This window comes from Panthera pardus, unplaced genomic scaffold (genome assembly GCF_024362965.1).
Source record: "Panthera pardus isolate Hobbes unplaced genomic scaffold, ASM2436296v1 HiC_scaffold_7, whole genome shotgun sequence".
Lineage (NCBI taxonomy): Eukaryota > Metazoa > Chordata > Mammalia > Carnivora > Felidae > Panthera > Panthera pardus.
Window position 1 is genome coordinate 74,139,782 of NW_026527002.1, and position 20,410 is coordinate 74,160,191.

Consider the following 20,410-nt stretch of genomic DNA (forward strand, 5'->3'; position numbering starts at 1 on the left):
GCAGTGCACTGCATCCTGCTGGCAGGAGCAGCCCCCCACCCCCACCCCGGCCGGTCCTGTACCAACAGCCCCAGGAGGTGCCCCACGGGCGGCCCGGCCCCCCACTTCTAGGAACAGCCCTGGCAACCTCAGAGGATTCGCGTGAAGGGCTGGTTGGGGCCAGCTGGATGCCCAGAGCCTTGGCAACCCTCCTACCTTGGGTAGCTGATCTTTCTGGAACCTTCCCAACCCCGTTCCCACTGCTGCCCAGGAACTCACCCATTGGGAGGTCTTCTGTGGAGATGGCCTATGGCCAGGACAGAGCCAGAGCCCCCTGGGCTCCCCTCAGTCTGCAGGCTCCCCACATTCCAGGTCCCACTAGGGGGCGCTCTAACACACCCAGGGCCCCAGCCGGCTCCCCAGCACTGCCTCCTCCAGGAAAATGCGGCTGCTGCAGGCCAGCCACAGGGCCAGGCCCTTCCAGCCCCAGACTGTTCTAGGTGGTGACTGCAGCTTGCCCCCCGCCCATTCCGGAGCCCTTCGCCACCGGTTCACCTGCCTCTCCCATCCGCCGGCCCCCCGACTTGTGTCACACCCCAACATCAAGGTCTCGGAGAGAATCCTCATTGTTTTGCCGTGGCCCCCGGGGGTGTCTCCTCCGTATCTCGGGATTGGCTTGGCTGCCTCCCCATCTTATCCACGCACAGTCGGCCCGGCCCGCAGCGTCGATATCTGACACGTTTTCCTGCTGGACCCCTGGCAAGGTGCCCAGCGGCTCTCTGGGGGCAGGTACCCTCCACTCCGCTTTGCAGGGGTGGGGGTAGTTAGGCTCTGAGATGCTAAGCTTTCCCAAGGCTGCACAGCTTCTTAGGGAAGCCAGGGTGTGAGAGAGGCAGTTCCAGGCCCTTTGGGGAAGGTACGACTATCAATACCATTTTACAGACGGGACAGCTGAGGCCCTCGGCCTCAGGATACTGTCTCAAGGTCACAGGGCTAGGAAGGGCGGGGCTGACGCCCGAGGCCTCTCTTCTCTTCAGTGCTGCTCTGCCCAGCCTCTCACGGGGCCTCTTACCTGTGGGGACACCTGTACTTTACCGCCTGCACCAGGGGGCCTGTCTCTCTTCATCTCCAGACGGCGAGGCCAGACTGGGATCCCGCACGTGGCAGTTCATACGTGTAACTCTCTGCTCCGCACACCCAAGGGCCCTGGTGACTCAGAAGTGCTGGGCTGATGACAACCAGAGAAGGAAGGGAGGTTCCATGGAGGAGGTGACCGCGGAGACCGAGGAGGGTGGAGAGGGTGGGGTCCCAAAAAAGTGCACGGCGGCGGGAGCGGTGGCGGTGGTGATGATGGGGGCATCTCACGCAGTTACAGAAATCAGGGTGCCCTTCTGAGTGGCTGCGGTGGGCAGGCGGGGTGGGGGGATAAGTCTTTTGGAATGTGGTCTTGAGATAAAGGCATTGGGAGCCACTGATGGTTGGTGAGCAGCACACAGCAGTGATGCGACTGGCATATGGAAACGAGACTGGATGGGGTGCACACGGCGTCCCCTGGAGACTGAAGACGAGCCCTGTCTCTATCTTGGTGGCTTCGGAAGCTCATCTCCTTTGGGGCCTGAGTCTCCCCGCTCCTTCCCGCGCTGACTCGACGGTTCGCCCGGGTCCCCCACACCCAGGCGGTGCTGACAGGTCGAGAGAGCCCCCTTCTTGCGGTTGGAAATCCTCCCCTCCTTACCCTGGTACCTCTTGCCTGCTCCTTCGCTGGGGGGGCGGCTGGAGGGGAAAACACAGATTCCTTGGAGCACAAACAGTGGTTCAGAATGGGACGTTTGGAGACGTGTCCATGAGAAACACGATTAAGCGGGATTAGGGTCAGACGAGAAGGAGTGGATATATTTTCATATTTTCAGCCGCACAAAAGGAATGCAAATCCGCAAATCTTCTTATGTGTGTAGACTGAGCCGTGCTCAATTCAGAGTCTGAAGACAGCCACGCAACGTGCAGAGCATGTAACACGGTTGGGGCTGCACGCCGAGGCTCACACCTGCCCCCAGAAAGAAAGAGATCTCCCCGATCTAGGTGGTGCAGAAGTCCCGACAAAGGAAAGACTATTCGGGACTCTGAGACCCCCGCCCCGGCCCCGCCTCGGAGGTCTGTCGCTGGTTCTAAAGGGCTCCTGGGTATCTGACAGGTGGAGTCCTGGCGGGTTTGGCGGGAAGGTTTAGACAGCTGATAGGTAGGTAGCTTGAAGAGATAACGTTCCTCCCAGGCTCCGACTTCCAAGGAGAGATTTGTTTAACTCTTAATGTGCAGGGGCATCGCGAAGGCTCCTGAAGGAGTTGAGGTGATGATCTCCAGTGACATCCAGAATGGGGATTCAGACTACAGGATAAACCCAGCGGCCAGTATGGCGAGAGGAGCCCAGCACCCACTGGGGTTCGGAGACGGGCAGGAGCCCTAGGCAAGCACGAGCCAGACGCCTCATCCTGCGGCACCTATGGGCCACACGGGCGCACACAGGCCAGGGGACCTACTCGGGGCCACTCGCGTGGCCAACAGTGGGTGGAGCCAGAGACCTCAGGTCTAGATGCCACGTGGGAAGCAGCTCCAAAGCCTGATTAGCCGTGCGACCTCGGACAAGCCACTTGGCCACGCTCAGCCATACCCTGCCCTCCTGCGCAGAACCAAAACAGCAACAGCACATGCCTCACGGCTTCTCAGGGAGCGGCACGGGACGGTGAGGGGACGGCGGCCCACACGGGGGCCGTTAGCCCATGTGATCGCTGCTCTGTATTGACCCTCTAGAGAGCAGTCACCAACTTGGTGCCAAGGACAGCTCGACAAGCTGGTCTCAGAGTTCTTTTCCTGTTAACTCACTGAATCCAATCCGTTCAGATGTCCATTTTGCGGATGAGAAAACGGAGGACCGGGGAGGTTAAGCCACTTGGCCCAGAGTTGTACATTTCAGAAACGTGAAGCCCAAAGGCGACCCAAGCAAGCACAGCCACAAACCCGGAGCTTTTCGAGCTACGTATCTGCCCTTCAGGTGACAGAGCCATCACCTCCCCTGAGGGTGCGTCCACACAGGCGGGGGGACTGTCTCCACTCCGCCCTACTCCCCCTGACCCCCCACAAGGTGCACACAGCTGCCACTCACCCTCTATCCGTGGAGGAGGCAGGCAGGGCAGGAGAGAGGGGACGAGCGGGCCTCGCTGACCCACAGGACAGAGAACGCCCTTGCGGCCGGGGCGCCAGGTGGGCACTCGACCCTGGGAGTCCCCCATCTGTGTCTCTGCTGAGTCCTGGGGGCGGGAGACTGCACGGCTCGTCCCCGGCTGCCCGTCAAAGGGCTTCCCACTCAGGGAACACAGCACCTTTGCCAGCACTTTCTTGTTCTGCCCAATTTGCTTTCAAACAGGTGTCCTTTCATCTCTTCCAGGGCAGCGGTGAGAGACGGGACTTTGAAAGGGCGGGCGGCCATCCCGGGGTCTCAGAGAGACCAAGGCTGGACAGGGGGGGCCCCGGCACGATTCTGGGCGTAGCGGAACATACACAGCACAGGGCAGGAGTGGCGACCCAAGTGCCAGCCCTCAGATTCTGCCAGCTGGGCGACCTCGGGAAGACTTCCTTGCCTTGGTGTGTCTGGAGAGGGGCTGTCCCACAGGCTTCCCTTCATACTTGTCTTTGGCCTTCTGGGGTCCTGACCCTTTACACCTTCTCCTTCCCTGTCCCAGTGAGTGACCAACACCATCCTTTACTGGGGAAGACACTCCCGGGTGGATTTTGCATCTGTGTGTGTGTGTGTGTGTGTGTGTGTGTGTGTGTGTTGTGGACCACAGCTTCATAGCAAACATTTCTATGATCCATAGAGAAAAGGAATAACCATCGAAAACCTGGAAAGAGGAGCTATCAGGGTGGGTTTGCATCCTCTTTGCTGTGTATTGGCATGTTATGGTTTCAAACCCACCTCCTTCTGATTTCAGCAAAGCTCTTTTGACCTCAGGGTGGGTTGCCTTCCACCGAGAAAGCCGTGTCAGGACGCTGTCATTCACATCTGCTGGCCGTAAGCACGCGGGAGCTCACGCAGTGCCCAAGTTGCTGGGGGCTTGGCGATAAAAACATACGGAGCGGCGGCTATGACATGATGGGCATTTAAACTTCAAATACCAAAGGGACGCCTGGGTCGCTCAGTCGGTCAAGCATCCGACTTCAGCTCAGGTCACGATCTCGCGGTTCATGAGTTCGAGCCCCGAGTCAGGCTCTGTGCTGACAGCTCGGAGCCCGGAGCCTGCTTCGGATTCCGTGTCTCCCTCTCTCTCTGCCCCTCCCCGGCTCGCGCTCTGTCTCTCTGTCTCTTAAAAATAAACATTAAAAAAAAAAGAAGTATTAAACGTTAAATATCAAGAATTGCGAGGACTCACTGAGTGTTTGGTCCGGGCGAGGTTCCTCTTTGCTGACCTAAGGAACTCTCCGGAAATCTTGAGACACTTGCTCCTGCCTTGGCCGGGCCATTCCCAGTTGGCAGTGGCATTAACCCGGCAGCCGTCTCAGGAGGAGAAGGGACATCTGTTTCTGCCTTGGTGAGGCTTCTCCTCGTGGGCAGGGGTGTGAGCCACAGAGCTGTCCCTGGGCCACTATGGAGCAGCCCCTGGACCAGCCGTCCCTGGACCTTCGGAGGAGCCCACCTCGCCTGTCAACACCGGTGCCCTCACCGCGAGCTACGTGCCCCGGCATCGAGGGACCCAAGCCGACAGCTGGTGCTTGGAAGGCCTGACTCCACAGACAACCAGCTCCTAGCAAGGTGCACCTCAACTGAATTTGGACTCTATTCCTCCCGTCGCCCCTGTGCCTGGAACAACAGTGTAATTCATCACTGGTTTGGAGTATGTTATTTCTTTAATGGCTTATTAAGAGACATCATCCTCTATCCTACTGGCTTGTGAAATATTACTATTATAAATTATAACTCCCTCAGTGAAGCTGTGTTAAATTATTGGCAGAGACAGTCTCAGTCTCTGAGCAGAACTTGCCTCGAATACAATATTCTTGCTAATGCAGATAATAAGCACATGGTCTTTAGGTTCAACTTCTATTTACGAGGCTCTCACAACGTGCCCGGCTGCTAATCTTCTCCCTCTTTTCCAGATAGGTAGCCAGGCCTGGCGAGATAAGGGACTTCTGGTAAGCTTTGGCCTGGACCCGGCCCCAAGAACCTTCACTCCCTCCTGTTTTGGGAGCTCAGCCTCTGTGAGCATTGACTGAGCTATCATCCTGCCCCCAAATTCAGAAGGGGAAACTCTGAGCCCGGGCTCTGGGCAGAAGAGGTGTGAGATCTCTCCCATTCATAACAGGCCCTCGTCCACACCCAGGAGCCTCGCGGCGCCTGCCGCGATCCAAGCAACGGTAACAGGCTAGCTGCTCAGTTAACGGGCGGCGATAAAAAGCAAACCCCGGACCGAACATGTTCTCCTGCTCCCCCATGCCCCTCGACGCCTGCGAGATCTTCCTAGAACTGGTCCTTGCCTACTTTCCGACCCCACTCTCCACGCCTTCCCTTTGCCCACTGTGCTCCCCAGCCCCGTGCCCCCTTGCAAGATGACGAGCCCAGGACCCGTGCACCGCCTGTGCGCCCTGCCCGGATGCTCCTCCCACAGACAGGACCCACCCACCACTTAACTCAGGATGCTGGGTCCCATGTCAGCTCATCAGAGAGACTCTCTCTGAACCTTCTGCACGCCCGAATCACACCGTCTACCACCCTCTGCACCTGGCCCACCTCTGTTTTCCAACGTTACATGCTTATGGATAGCTGAAAAGGTTCTCCATGCAATTAGGGTCCTTGAGCTCAGTCTCTGTTTTGTTCCCCGTCATGTTCCTACAACAGCGATCCTACATCATCTTGAACAATCACCTGAAAGGTAGGTATTATCCCATTTTACAGATGATAAAACTGAGGCTAAAAGACACTGAACAATTGCAATTTGCACAATCTCACAGTTAGTAAGTGTTAGACCTCAGGATCAAATCCAGACTTTTTCTGTGCCAACCTATTGTCAAGAGACAGTCCTCCAAGGGTCTCATGCATTCCCACACGTCTTACTGGGTGGGCTCAGAATGCAAAGCCCTGACCAGTCCTTTATCTGGATTGTTTTTCAGGGTTATGTTTGCAGCAGCCAATTGCACGACCTGAGGTAGTCTGGGACCAAAAGAGGGCTTGCTTACCGTTTGCTACAAAATCCTGAACTTTATAATCAGTAAAATGCCCTTGTTAAGTGCCTCGTTGCCCACGAGCAACTTTCTGGCCACTTCCCTTCCCCCCAAATTCACGTGAGACAAGGATGTGTTGGAAGGAAGGAACCAAAAGAAAATTTATTTGACTGAAGAAGGCTAAGCCAATGAATTCGGCGCAGGCATTGTGGAAAACAGATAACACTGACAGGCGAAAGTTGCTCAAATGTTTACATCTTTGTGACCTTCAGAGTCCGCTCAGCCATGAAGTGTCTGGAGTTCGACCGAACGAGGAAAGTGGTCAGGCTGAGCCCGAATGGTCACTGAGAGCACAGGCCGTGTCTCATTTACTTCTGTATCTCTGGCACTGTACCCGTATGGGGGCCTGTTTCACGGGCAGATGGACAGAGGGATGACGCCGAACGATAACAGCCTTGCTGGTCGACTCCCACACTGACTGCTCGTCGGGGAGGAAGCAGGAAGGGCTGGGCTCTCTTACATACAGGAGTTGTTATTTTTATTTTTAAGTTTATTCAATTATCTAGAGGGAGAGAGAGCGAGCGAGCGTGGGGGAGGCGCAGAGAGGGAAAGGGAGAGGGAAAATCCCAAGCAGGCTCCGGACTGTCAACATACAGCACAAGGTGGGACTCGATCCCACAAACCGTAAGACCATGATCTGAGCTGAAGTCGAGAGTCAGATGCTTAACCGACTGAGCCACCCAGGCGCCCCCATACGGGGGCTTGTTAAGCGTTCCTTCTGGGAAACTTTCAAGGAGTTCACAGGCCAGTAACCAGGCAGAACTGCTGTCTGATTATTCTTTTTCCAGCTGAATGAGCTTCAGTTAATGGAACACTTTAATAAGTCCTTCTGGGTCCCAGGGAAAGAGAGACGTTCCTCTGCTCCTAGAAATGAATTTCTGGTTCCACGGCCACAGGCCCCACACCAGAGAGAGGCGAGGACTGCTTGAGGCTCTTATCTGAATGCCCGAGGCAGGATCACCGAGGTCGTGCCCCCTACACTGGGCATCCCTCTGCTGAGAGTTCCAGGCTCACAAAATCAAAAGGGAGCTGCTGGAAGGCTCTGTCCCGATGCCTGACTGCCGCCTGCCTCGGAGGCAAAGGCTTGTGGCATTTCAGGATCACAGAGGAACGGAGGGAGGACCCTACCTCTCGGCTTCCTTTTCCAGGTAGGGAAAGCGAGGCTCAGGGACGTGACTTGTCCGAGGCTGTATAGGCGTCTGTGGTGGCAGCAAGACTTGAACTCGTGGTCCCTAACTCTCCAAACATGTCCCTTCCAGCACACCCCGCCCGTGAGCTGCTTCAGCAGGTGCCAGACAGGTGTCAATACCAACCAAGACAGAGGAAGAAGGGACCTCCAGGCGGGACGGGACGCTGCCCAAGATCACAGCCTGCTGATGGCCGTGCCGGGCCACAGGTGTGTCTGCTTCTGCCCCGCCCCCCTCACCCCCTACCGAATATGAAGCTACTTCAAATGTCAACCAGGAATGAACTGTGCAAAATGGGTTAAGGAATCAGATGAGTCATTTCCTATTAGATATACACTTTTCTTCTGCTCCACTCAATTCTGTTTGATTTCTTTCCTTTTTCTTGTCTTTTTCCTTCTCTCTTTTTTTTTTCTACATAGCCATGACCCCCTACCTCACCCCTGCAGACACTTGGAGGTGACAGATGAAGGAAACAACAGAGACTAGTAGCTGTGTTGGTGGGAGAGTGGGGAGGCAAACACACAGAGGGTCGAAGAGTGTTCTGGTACAACAGTCACATTCCCTGCCCCAGGGCCTTTGCACCTGCCACCCTTCCTGCCCCGCCTAGAAAATTCTTAGCCTGGAATCCACACAGCCTGCTCTCTGGCTGCATTCATGGTTCTGCCCACATGCCCTCCCTGGAGGGGCCTTCCCTGATCCCCCTAAAGTCGCATCGCTGTCAGTGCTCCCTTCCTCAGCTACATTTCCCTTTGCAGACTCAGTCACAAAATGACACTTCACTGTACACGGTATTCCTTCTCTATTTGTCTCTCTTCCCCCACTAGGGGGGGCAGGGACCTCACCTGTGTCCTTCACTGCTGTGTCCCCCATACTGAGAACAGCGGTGGGCCCTCAATATGTGTGGGCCGCACACAGGATGCAAAGTGCTCAGAGCTCAGCGAGCAGAGGTCCCTTTGGGTTTGTGTAGAGTGGGAGGTGGTGGGGGAGGGGGAGTTCTGGGTCATTGCTGGGCCTCAGTGTCCTCATATGGAAAATGGGATGGTGACAGTGACATCCTCAAGGCAGGGTGGCCCACGGATGGCCCAGGGCAAGTTTCCCCCTCCGTCCTGAGCTCTGTTGGCCCCGGACCGAGCAGACCAGTCACCTTCGGGGACGGGAGGCAGAGCTCCGCCTACAGACTTCCTCTGGCTTTTGCAAAAACAATAAAGCCAAAAATACTACAAAACCGCACTCTACATCTGTGCAGGCACCGAGAGCTGTGGCGAGCAAGTGTGCATCCTGCCTCCTGGGGTCCTCTGTGGCGAGGCAGGATGTGGGGCTCACGGCATGGGAGGGGCACCCGGCCCTACCACGGGGCCCACGGGTCTGGTTCCCAGAGAGCCCGCGGCCTCAGAGTGACTTCCATGGAATACTGGGATGTCAGACGGAGGGGGGCTCATTCCCCCCGGGAGTGTGTGTGACTCTGGATTTGTCCCAACCAGGGTACCCATGGAGGGTGGGGCTGTTTTCATCAAGTATCGCCCCTTTCTCAGTCAGTCCCCTGCCCTGATGGGCTTTTCCTTGTCAACTCAGGAGCATAAGCGGCTGCATGAGCATCATCGAAGACTCATTGCCGCTCTGGCCAGAAACCACAAGGACCCCACTGTACGGATGGACAAATTGAGGCCCAGTGAAGGTAGAGGACTTGGCAAAGTCCACCCAGTGCAACGTGGCGGAACCAGACCTAGAACCAGCTTTCCGGACTTCTGGACGAGGACGTTAGTGAGGTCGTGGTTTCCGGATTTTATTTAAACTAGAATCTTACCCGGGCGGAAACTAGCTACTGAAACAGATTTTCCAGTTGAGGGGTGGGCAGGGCCCAGCCCGGACGCTGGGGCCTCCCCACCACCCCGAAGCCGGCTTGAAAACCAACATCACACCCACCTCTACCCCTACTCTAGAGTTTTCTCTGAGGACTTAGGAGACCAAATCAGGCGGTTCATCTGCGGTCACGTTACTAAGTGGGGCTTGTTCGTTCTCAAAGATTTTTCAGAAGCAGGTTCTAGGAAACCTTCTGAAAACAAGAGAGTGGGCCTCAAGGATGAGGAAACGGAGACGGGCACTCTTGGTGACAGGAGAGGGGGGGAGCGTGAGAAGTAGCAGGACCGGGAAACGGAGATGGTCAGAATCACACTGAGGGTGCAGAAAAGGCTGGCGGAGGTTAGCCCTTGGCAAGACACCTGCTTGGGTGTGGGCTGAGGGCACTGGGGGCCTGGGCTGGTGTCAGCCCTGTGCTGGACCCCTCCTCCGCCACCTGTCCTGCCCTCCCTCCCACCGCGAAGTCAAGGATCGTACTTTCTGAATCACAAAGATACCTCCACGGTCAAAATGGTCTATAGGTACAGTCTGCACATGAAGTCTGCAATGGAAGACATGCTTTATGACGGGGCGCAGAATGCATTTCTCACGCCGCACGCGTTGGTGACTTGGGGCATTTAAACGTAGCAAAAAGGGGAAGCCCTTGGCTAAGCAGAACTTTCCAGTGATTCGATGAGCGTCCGGTTCCCTGAACACTGCCCCACCGCGCGGGATTAGAAAGGATCCCCTTCAAAATATCCTGTATGTCTGGAGGGCCTACTGTGCTCTCGGTAGGAGGCACCGGGAGAGTTACGACACTAACCGGGTCACAGGTCTCCCACCCTTGGCTGCCGGGGGACAACCATTTCAACGCAGTTTAAGACAGAGAAAGCAAGCAATTAACAGCACAGGCTCTGGAGTCACAGAGAGCTGGGCTCAAGTTCCAGCCACTCACCAGCTGTGCGATCTCGGGGGGAGTGCCTCAACCTCTCTGAGCCTCGGCTTCTTCATCTGAAAAACAGAAAAAAAAAAAGTACTCAGACTTACCGCAGGGAGAAGGCGGGAAGATCTCTCCAGACTGTGCCAGCAACAAGCTAAGCTCACACACCCAGAGTAAATAGCAAGTGCTATTCTGATGGCAGAGCCCTGTCAGGCCCACTGGTGGCGAAAGAGAAGAGTCACCAGCAGAGCGCGGGGTCAGAGCCGGGAGCACTGAGTGGGGAGGCTTCTGTGCTCCAAAATGTAAACGAAAGCTGTGTACTGTGCGATCTCTGAGGCCACTTCCTGCCCTAGATCGGAGACCAGGGGCCGGGGTGTGCCTAATTTGGAGATGTCCCGTGCACCCGGCAGGGTCAGCCACTCCACACACCCTGTGCAACCTCACGGTTGCACGCACAGTCCCCGAGGCAGCTCCGGCCTCCCGTCGGACCTGGGAGGAAACTGAGGCTCAGACACGCGGAGTGGCTTGGTGGGGCCACAGGAGCGGGGAGGGGCGGCGCGGGGCTGGAAGCTATTGTTCCCCCATGACGGGAAGAGAGAGGCCCGTGCAGGTAGCACCTGCAGCCGGGCTGGTGGCAAGTCCCGGCTCACGTGGGGGGCCGGGGGAGGAGGGTCTGACTCTGGAATGTTCTAACTGGCAGGAATCAGACAGCTGGGCATTTTGTAAAGGGAGAGGTTACTTGAATCTGAGACTCAGGAAGTATTATTGTTGTTTGGGCTTTTTTCCTAAGTGCTGGGGGGGGGGGCAGGGAGGCTCCCCAAACAGTAATAAGGACAGATGAAAATCCCGCCCCAGCTCTCCCCATGGTATTAATAATAAGCCCTCAGCTTGCAGCAGCTTCAGCCACTCGCTATCGCGGCTCTCGTCACCTGTGAGGCATGCAAAATGCTTTCCCTCTGGGAGTGGGGATGAAGAGAACTTTCTATAGCATTCCAATTTTAGTACGTGTGCCTGCCAAGGCAAGCAAGAAAAGAACTTTCGGCATAGTCAAGACCACCTGGGCTTGTTTCTCTCCCTCTCACCTGAACGCACCTGCGCCCGTGGATCTGAGCTCACTGACCTCTGCAGGTCAACAATGGATGACCCAGAGGCCCATGGATGTTGATATTACAGAGCGGCCGCTCCGGCCAGCGGGAGTCAGTGCCCAGGATGGGCTGGCCTGCCTCTGTCTGACTCTCCATGGAAACAACATGAAAGGAGAAATTTTTAGAAAGTATACAATGGTTTAATTCGAAGTAATTACTTTCTAGAATAAGCAGCGTGTGTTGTTTGCACCCTTTTTCCTGCCACAGGTCGGGGAGCATTGGGCGGGGGAACATAGTCTTGCATAACTAACACTGGATGAGCTTCAAGGCCATCAGGGCAGCGGCTAGCTGTGTATCTTTCAGTGAGTCACTTTTCCACCATGCCTCAGTTTCCTGATCTGTAAAGTAGGGAGAATGACAGCATCTAGCTCCCGGCTTACTTAAAAGATTAAGAAGGCCAACATATATGAAGTGTTTAAACTATGCCTGGCATATAGCAAGTCCTCTCTATGGGAAAAGCTGCCATCATCATAATCACCATCACCACCACCACCACCATCACCATCGCCATCATCACCACCATCAATATCATCTCCATCATCATCGTCATATCTTCATCATCACCTTCACCATCACCATCATCATATCTTCATCACCATCATATCAACAGCAGTGGCATCACCATTATATCTTTATCACTATCATATCATTACCATCATCATATCACCATCACCATCACCATCACCATCATTACCACCATCACCTCCATCAACATCACCATCACCATCTCCATCAACATCATCATCAACATCAACATCATCACCATCAACATCACCATCTCCATCAACATCACCATCTCCATCAACATCATCATCATCAGCAACATCACCATCAACATCATCATCACCATCACCATCAACATCACCATCATCACCACCACCATCTCCATCAACATCATCACCACTATCACCTCCATCAACATCACCATCACCATCTCCATCAACATCATCAACATCAACATCATCACCATCAACATCATCATCACCATCACCATCACCATCACCTTCTCCATCACCATCAACATCACCATCTCCATCAACATCATCATCACCATCATCACCATCATCACCACCATCACCTTCATCAACATCACATCACTATCACCTCCATCAACATCACCATCACCATCTCCATCTCCATCAACATCATCATCAACATCAACATCATCACCATCAACATCAACATCTCCATCAACATCATCATCACCATCAACATCATCATCACCATCATCACCACCATCACCTCCAACAACATCATCACCACTATCACCTCCATCAACATCATCATCACCATCTCCATCAACAACATCATCACCGTCTCCATCAACATCATCACCATCAGCATCATCATCGCCAACACTATCACCATCATCATCATCACTGCTCTCATCTCCATCACCATTCACCGTCACCATCTACTCTGGGCCAGATGTGACACATCTTATGGGAAGTGTCATTGATCCCGTTTCCCAGATGAGGAAATTGAGCCTGCGGGAGTCAACACGCACAGACTTATTCATTGTGCCAATAATTAATTAGCAGTGAGCTGGGAGGAGGCACATGGCACCATCTGCCCCAACACTGCTGAGCTGAGCTGAGCCACATCAAGCAGAGAACTTGGAAAGGCAGGCTGTCCCCATGTCCTGTGATCATTTTCTCCTTAGCTGGTGGATCCCCCTGCTAAACACACAGCCTCAGACACATCCCTCCCTAAGCAAGGCCACATATGTATTAGGCATAAGAGACGAACACGGAGTTTGGAGTGTTGCCACTGAATCCCAAGAGGAGACTCTGAGCCTGGTGGTTCTATGAATGGCTACTCAAGACAAATACCCAAACTCATAAACGAGACCCAGAAGCTTCCCTGGACACAAAGCCGTGCGAGTGAGTTCTCCTGATGCCCATCCACATCCAGCCCTGTTGTGCAGGGTCATTATGGTGCTTTCTTGGTGGGGGACAGTATCTGTGGCAGGGGGCTTGGAGAATTACTGCCGCTTGGGGGTTTACAACAGCATCTTTGTAAAAAGAATCTCTCGGAGTCAATTCCGGTTCTGAACATTGCCCAATTACCTTAGTGTAGGCACCAAAGGCCACAAGAAAATGAAAATCTACTGAGATTTTGCTGGCGAGAACTTGGGCCATTTTCTTATTTTTTGTTTGTTTGTTTAAATTCCAGTAGAGTTAGCATACAGCGTTGTGTTGGTTCCAGGCATACAATACAGCGATTCAACAGTCCCATATATTACCCAGCGTGGCATTATCTACAGTAGCTAAGTTATGGAGGCAGCCTTAGTATCCATCAACAGATGAACGGGTAAAGAAGACATGGGGTATCTATGCAATGGAATACTATTCAGCCATAAAAAAGGAGTGAAGTCTTGCCATTTGCAAAACATCCGTCTTGATGTGGTAGATCCCGGTTGGCATAAGACAAGGATGTGCCTCAAGCCACAGCAAGTGAGCAACACCCAGGGTTCTCCCAAACCTGGGGGGCTCCCATTAACTGCTTCCTGCTTCACCACAGGATGACAAAAAATGTCTTCTCTGAGCACCTAGTTTGTGCCAGGGAATTGGGACAGTTGACAAGGACATAAAGAAGAATGGAATGAGGAGTCATCATGGCAGAGAAATGCCCCATCAGTACAGTTCGGGCCAAGCGAAAACCGAGCACGAATAGCAACCCGGCTCCTATTCAGCGCTTCCTTGTGAAGCCCTACCCGCCCCCTCACCCCCACCCCTGCCAACGGGGCTGTTATTTGGAGACAAGGCCCATAGGGAGGTAATTAAGGGGAGATGCGGTCATACGATTGGGGCCCTAGTCCCACAGACCAGCATCCTTGTAAGAAAAAGAAGAGACTAGGGGCGCCTGGGTGGCTCCGTCGGTTAAGCGTCCGACTTTGGCTCAGGTCATGATCTCGCGGTCCGTGAGTTCGAGCCCCGCGTCGGGCTCTGTGCTGACAGCTCAGAGACTGGAGCCTGTTTCAGATTCTGTGTCTCCCTTCCTCTCTGACCCTCCCCCGTTCATGCTCTGTCTCTCCCTGTCTCAAAAATAAATAAACGTTAAAAAATTAAAAAAAAAAGAAAGAAAGAAAAAGAAGAGACCCTGAAATGCACTCACAGTGCACACGTAAAGAAAGACCAGCAAGGACACAGCAGAAAGATGGCCATCTACAAGCTGGGAAGAGAAGTCTCACGAGACACCACCTTTGACGGCAACTCGATCTTGGACTTCTAGCCCAAGTGAGAAAGAGAAAATAAGTTTTCGTTGTTTACATCACCCAGCTGTAGAACTCTGTTATGGCAGCCCCAGGAGACTCACGCAGGGCTGTAATTGTCATGCTCATCTTACAGATGAGGAAGCTGGGGCATGAGGAGGAGAAGTACCTTCCGGAAGGCCACCCAGCTACTAAATGGTAGAGCCAGGGGTCAGACCTACGCGTCTGGCTGCAGAGCCCAGCAGTTTATGGCCAACTGCGTTACACAAATATGTATTTCCTGCCTCCTTGGTCCCTACTTTCACTGTGAGAAGACTATACCTCACTCCTGCTTTGATGTTCAGTTTGGTCAGCTCTCTTGCTTTGGCCACTGGGATGTCAACAGATAGGAAGTGTGCCATCTCTTGGCAGAAGGCTTAAGTTTGATTATGCGGGGGCACCTGGGTGGCACAGTTGGTTGAGCGTCGGTGTTGAAAGTCACTGAGATTTAGGGATTGTTTGTTACGCAGCAAAGCTGACACGTGTAGGGCTCGGCCTGCAATTATTCTATCTGCAACCAACCAACATCCAATGTGTAAGAATGGAGTAGGAGCTCAGGAGATCTGACTTCCAGCACAGGCTCTGCCATTCGCCAGCTCTTTGGCATTCACTTCTCTGCACCTCGGTTTCCTCAGTGGCAAAATGGGGATAATAATAGTACCTACATCCTGAGGTTGACGCAAAGAGTCTGTGAGAGAGGATATCAAGTCCTCATCGTAGTGCCCGACCTAGGAAGGGCTCACTATGGTTGTCAAGTAGGATGCGTGTGATGTGTTAAAGCTAAAGAAACACGGCTGGGTTCAGATCAAGTGCTCCTCTTTCAGTGTATCCTTATGGCTAGCGCCCCCTTGGCCAGCCAGTGTGGAGGTCTACGTTCTACCAGAGGACGCCCAGAGCCCGGTCCTCCTCAGGGAGGCAGCAGGAGGTTGGATAAGGAAGGAGCAGGGAGGCCCTTGGGTCTTGTGAAGGGGAAGCTGGGCTCTCTCCCAGGCCCAGAGTTGTTGGGGAAGCATGGGTTGGAAAGAAGGGTAGAAAGGTACCTTGAAGGGCTGGCTCCTTTTCTCTCACTCCAGTCCCACGTCACAGATGAGAAACTAAGGCCCAGAAAGGGGAGTGTCTTCCCCAAGGTCATACAGCTGGTTTGCATCAGAACTTGGACCAGAACCTTGGTCTCCTGAGAGCAGCTCAGGCATCATTCCACCGCCTCCTGCTCATTTAGGAAGAAATGAGACTCATTCCTCATGCCGGCTTGGAAGGCAAATGTCAAGTGTCTCTATCCTCGTGGGTGGATTTACCAAAACTCAACACTGATTCAACAAGCTTTCCTTTGAGTCACTTCAAAACACCCCCTTCTCTTTCTGGGAAAGTCAGTCCTGTTCACAGATCCCGGATCCTGGAACAGGTGGTGAGGCTGTCAGCTGTGAATACATGGGCAGGCCATACAACAGGAGTCGGTGGTTGCTAGAGTTGTTCTTTTGAGGGTCCCTGTTCATTGGTCTGTATTCCCCCAAGCCTCGCAATAGGCAATAGACAACTGCCTGTCAAGAGCATGGGACCGGCCGCTCTATGTTAGAGAAGACACAGACTGTGCTGGGCAGGGAGGGCTTCAGGGAGGAGGCAGCCCTGGCCCCGGATCTAGAGAGATGGGAAGAATGTGACAAGGCACAAGAGGAAAGGAATTCCAGAGTCCTGTAGGGTCAAGTTTTGAAAGGGAGCAAGGAGAACAAAGGTTTCACATTTTTGCTTTTGTTTTTGTTTTTGTTTTTGTTTTGCGGGGGGCGGGGGGGGCGGGGGGGAGGGGGGGAGGGCAGAGCTGACAATGAGTAAGAGTAGAAGAGTCCGTAATTGGAATTTTCAGGGAGGACAACTCAAGTGAGCTTCAGTTGATTCGTCTGAAAAATGGGGAAACTGAGGCCTACGGCACAGGCTCCTGGAGGGTAGCAAATGATGGAACACACGTGGAGTATCTCAGCGTAGTCACACAGGTGGCACCCCCAACACAGCAGCTCCTGTTGAGAGACAGTCCCTCATGGTCTCTTGTGCATCTATGTCTCTTAGAAGCAGAATTACTGGCAGCTTCTGTTCTGGGCTAGCTTTTCAAGGATGTGTAGGGAATGGAAGGTAGGGGGAGGGTGTCTGTCTGGAGCAGTATCATAATGTCCCCCCCCAGGGGAAAAGTTGGGGAGGTTTGCTTGCAGCCCGTTCTAAAAGATCATGGTTCCTCATCCGCGAAGCAAAGCCAGGGGAAATGAGGCCAACATGAAGCTCAGGCTGCGGGCTGTGCTGTGAGTAACAAAGTCCTTTGTCTCTGATCCAGGAAACTCATGTCTTCCGCCGGCGTCTGGCATCCAGCTAAGGTCTTAGCTAGCAAGCAGAGTAACGCCTCCGGATCTCCTCAGTTCTTTACAGGCACTGGCCACACGTGGCTACGTCTCCTTAAAACTAAATGAAATGTAAAATTTAGCTCCTCAGTTGTATTAGCCAAATATCCAGGACGCAACGGCCCCATGTGGTGGGTGGCTACTGGACTGGACAGTACAGATCTGGACCATTTCCATCGCCGGGAAAGTTCTCTTGGCAGGCCCTGGTCTAGTAGCTGAGAGCACAGGGTTTGGGGTTCAATCCCTGATTCTACTACTTACTGGCCAGGAGCATTTGAGCAAGTTACTTCACCTCGCTGGGCCCCTCTTCCTCATCTGTAAGGCCAGAGAAACAGGGCTGAGTTCACGGATTCTCGCAAGGATTTCACAAGATAACCCGTACAAAGTATACCCAGCCTGGGCCTACGGTGAGGGCTCCCTAACCAAGAGCTAACGTTTTCAGGTAGTGAGCGAATGCCAGTTCCCCCCCCTCACACCACAGTTGAGGGTGGTGGCAGGCAACATGAGGGAGGCGACGGAATAGGTGGGAAGGTGGCAAAACCCAGAGGGGCCTGGGAAGCCAGGCCCAGAGGCCTTGCCTTACGCCAAAGGCGAGTGGGAGCCTTAGAAGATTGTAGACAGACGGATGCCTCTTCTGCCCCAACCCAAGCTCACGGAGGCAGCACAGAGAGAAGAGAGATCACAGGCTCTGGCCCAGAAGAGGGAGGTGACATTCTGCACCGCTAGCTGCAAGGCCTCGGGCCAGATGTTTTACCTCAAGAGCCAGGGCTTAGGCCGTGCAGACACCGGCATCATAAGACCCACGTCGCAGGGTTATCGAGAGAGTTAAGTGAGACGAGCCGTGCAAAGCTCCCGGTTTCTGGCACACAGTAGGGACACGAGGAAAAGAAAATCTTCTTCTCTGGGCTGGCCTAGAGGACAAGCAGGAAACCTGAGTGGCACCGAGGGGCAGGAGCTGGTAACCAAGAGATGCTGGGCTTTCCTTAGGTTGCAGATTACTCCCAGTGACCTCCGGAGTCCCTTCAGCTGGAAAGGCAGGTTTCAGGTTTTCATTTCTCAGCCAGGGTCGGGCTACTTGGACGGCTCTGTGTCCCCATAGAGCAGATGGTCTTGGCACCAGCCTGAATGGCCATTCCCCCCTCAGCTGCTGTGACCGTTGGCTCCGGGGGATCAGCCCGGTTGGACGGGAGCTGCCCTCCCTGGGAGGCGACCACACCCTGGTCCCCTTCCCCCCGGGCAGCCCCCCGACAATGACGGAGGTGCCCGGGGTTACAGGATGCTGGCATCCTTTGGCTCAGTGTGGAACCAACCCTATTGTGGGCGTGCTTTGTGCTCAGGGGTCCCATGGAGTCGGCTAAGGGTTGACTACAGCTGGAGGCCCAGCCCTTCTCAGCTTCTCTCCCCCACCCTGCTCTGTCCTGTCCCCCTCACCGCCCCCCCCTTCTCCTGGAGCACCTCCTTGGTAATCCACACACACAGCCGAACGCCTGCGTCAGGCTCTGCTGGGAGGGAACTGAGATCCCTGCATAAAGCTGGCCTGAGCCACAACCGTCAGTAAGAGGAAGCTGCACGAGTGAAACGTTTTCAAGTTCAGAGAACTCTGCAAGAGCGAGGGATCTCTTCGGCAACCGCCTGGTCCAAACCCTTGGCTTCATAATGAGCAACCAGACGCCCTCGGTCATTTAGCGAAGACTCATCGGGGCCCAGAATGTGCCAGGCTCTGTTTTGGATGCTGGGGACTCAAGGGCGAACAAGGCAGCACCCCCCTCTTCTTGAAGCTTCCGGATCACATCAAACAGCAGGCCACAGCGAACACCACCGGGGCCCCCAGGCCAACGCCACCTTTCACGCCGGATTATTTCGACAAGTGCCAGCTCCACCTCCCACACGGCTTCTCTGGGCTTTCATGTGAAGGCGCCCATCAGACACGAGGCCGATAAATATTTCATTGTCCTTCCGTCTCATCCCACATCAAATGAAACGCGGCTGCGGGAGGCGTGGGGGAAGATCTGCTCAACTCGGAGACGAGTTGAGGCAAGAGGGTGGGTTTTCGAAGGGGCTCGCTGCTCTCTGAAGCGGGTTCTGCCGCTTGCCTGCCAGCCAGCCTGAAACCAGTACTGAAAGCCTCTGGAGCCTCAGTCTCTTCGTCCGGAAAATGGGCACGTCGGTAGCCATGACACAGAGGAGTGAAGGCGGCTCGCAGACTCGGCACGCTGGGCACGGGTATCTGGTCTCATCACCACCGACAGTGTGTGTGCTTGGGCTGGGGTGGGGGGGCGGTTCTCCTCTGCCCAGGGTGGGGGGCGGGATGGAGCAGGAGTCGGAGGGGGCCAGCCCCCAGTTCTTTCTTCCGAAGTCCTCATACTGTGCAATTCTCCGTAACAGCCACTGACTCTTCCACTAGGAATCTAAGTGATCGGTCACAGCGGACAGAGGGCAGAGGAGCGAAACCCTCGCCACTCTCCCTCTTTGAGTCTCCAGCGTTCTTACCCAGTGCCCGAATTAAATCCCTTCGATGTACTTGCACATTTTGGCAGTACATACTCATCTCAGGGGGTTTGAAAAGAGCAGCAAACACCTTCTGAAAATTCTCATCAAGCCGAGGCCCGCGAAGGATGGAGAGGCAAGGTTATCCGGGTTTGGGGCTTTTGTTAGCGGTGTAGGGGGAGGGAGACGTGCAGGGAACCTCTAAGTCCCTGGGGAAATAGTGAAAAAGAATATAATGGAAACACAGAAGGGCGACTGTGAACACCTACTAGGTACCTAGCAGGTAACGTTTACCAACGACTCACATGTGCACAGTTTCAAACGCTTTATGTGGATTAAGCCATTTCATCTTCCAAACAACCTAGTATTAGGGGCCTCGTGTCACTTCCTCTTTGGGCAAGCACAGAGAGGTGAAGTCACTCGTCCAAGGTCACATGGCCAGTAGATGGCAATGTCAGTACCTGAATCCAGATTGCCAGGCTCCGGGGCTGGCGCTGATGGTGACACGGGACTTGAAAGTCATCTCCCTTCCCCTGGGCTACAGACCACAGACCTTGTTACATGTAATCACGCCCTTTTTTTTTTTTTTAGCTTTAAAAAAATGTTTATTTATTTTGAGAGAGAGGGAGATGGAGCGTGAGTAGGGGAGGGGCAGAGAGAGAGAGAGAGAGAGAGAATCCCAAACAGGCTCTGGACCATCAGCACAGAGCCCAAGGCAGAGCTCAGTCTCACGAACCGTGAGATCATGACCCGAGCCGAAATCAAGAGACTGACGCTTAACCGACTGAGCCACCGGGGCGCCCCGATCACTTGTATTCTTAAGGAGCATCCGTCAAGGTGCAGTAAAGGGTCTCTCTGTGAGCACACTTGGAGACTCAAACCCAAGCGTCCTGTCCTCAGGGTGCCCTGAGGCCACCCAAGCCAAGGGTGGGCAG

The 20,410-nt window shown here is 54.2% G+C and overlaps 1 protein-coding gene across 3 annotated transcripts in view; it reads right to left on the bottom strand.

Moving 5' to 3' along the window:
- The window catches only part of ST3GAL1 (ST3 beta-galactoside alpha-2,3-sialyltransferase 1), a 94,406-nt gene that overhangs the window by 30,268 nt on the left and 43,728 nt on the right, over positions 1–20,410 (bottom strand). The window contains exons 1-2 of one of the 3 annotated variants that reach the window (XM_053896503.1): positions 10,378–10,502; positions 10,225–10,280 (exon numbers count right to left, since the gene is read on the bottom strand). The gene's annotated coding sequence lies outside the window, so the exon portion shown is untranslated. Of the gene's footprint in view, positions 1–10,224; positions 10,281–10,316; positions 10,340–10,377; positions 10,503–20,410 lie in introns of those variants that run through there. The other 2 variants (XM_053896502.1, XM_053896505.1) reach the window with 2 other exon arrangements.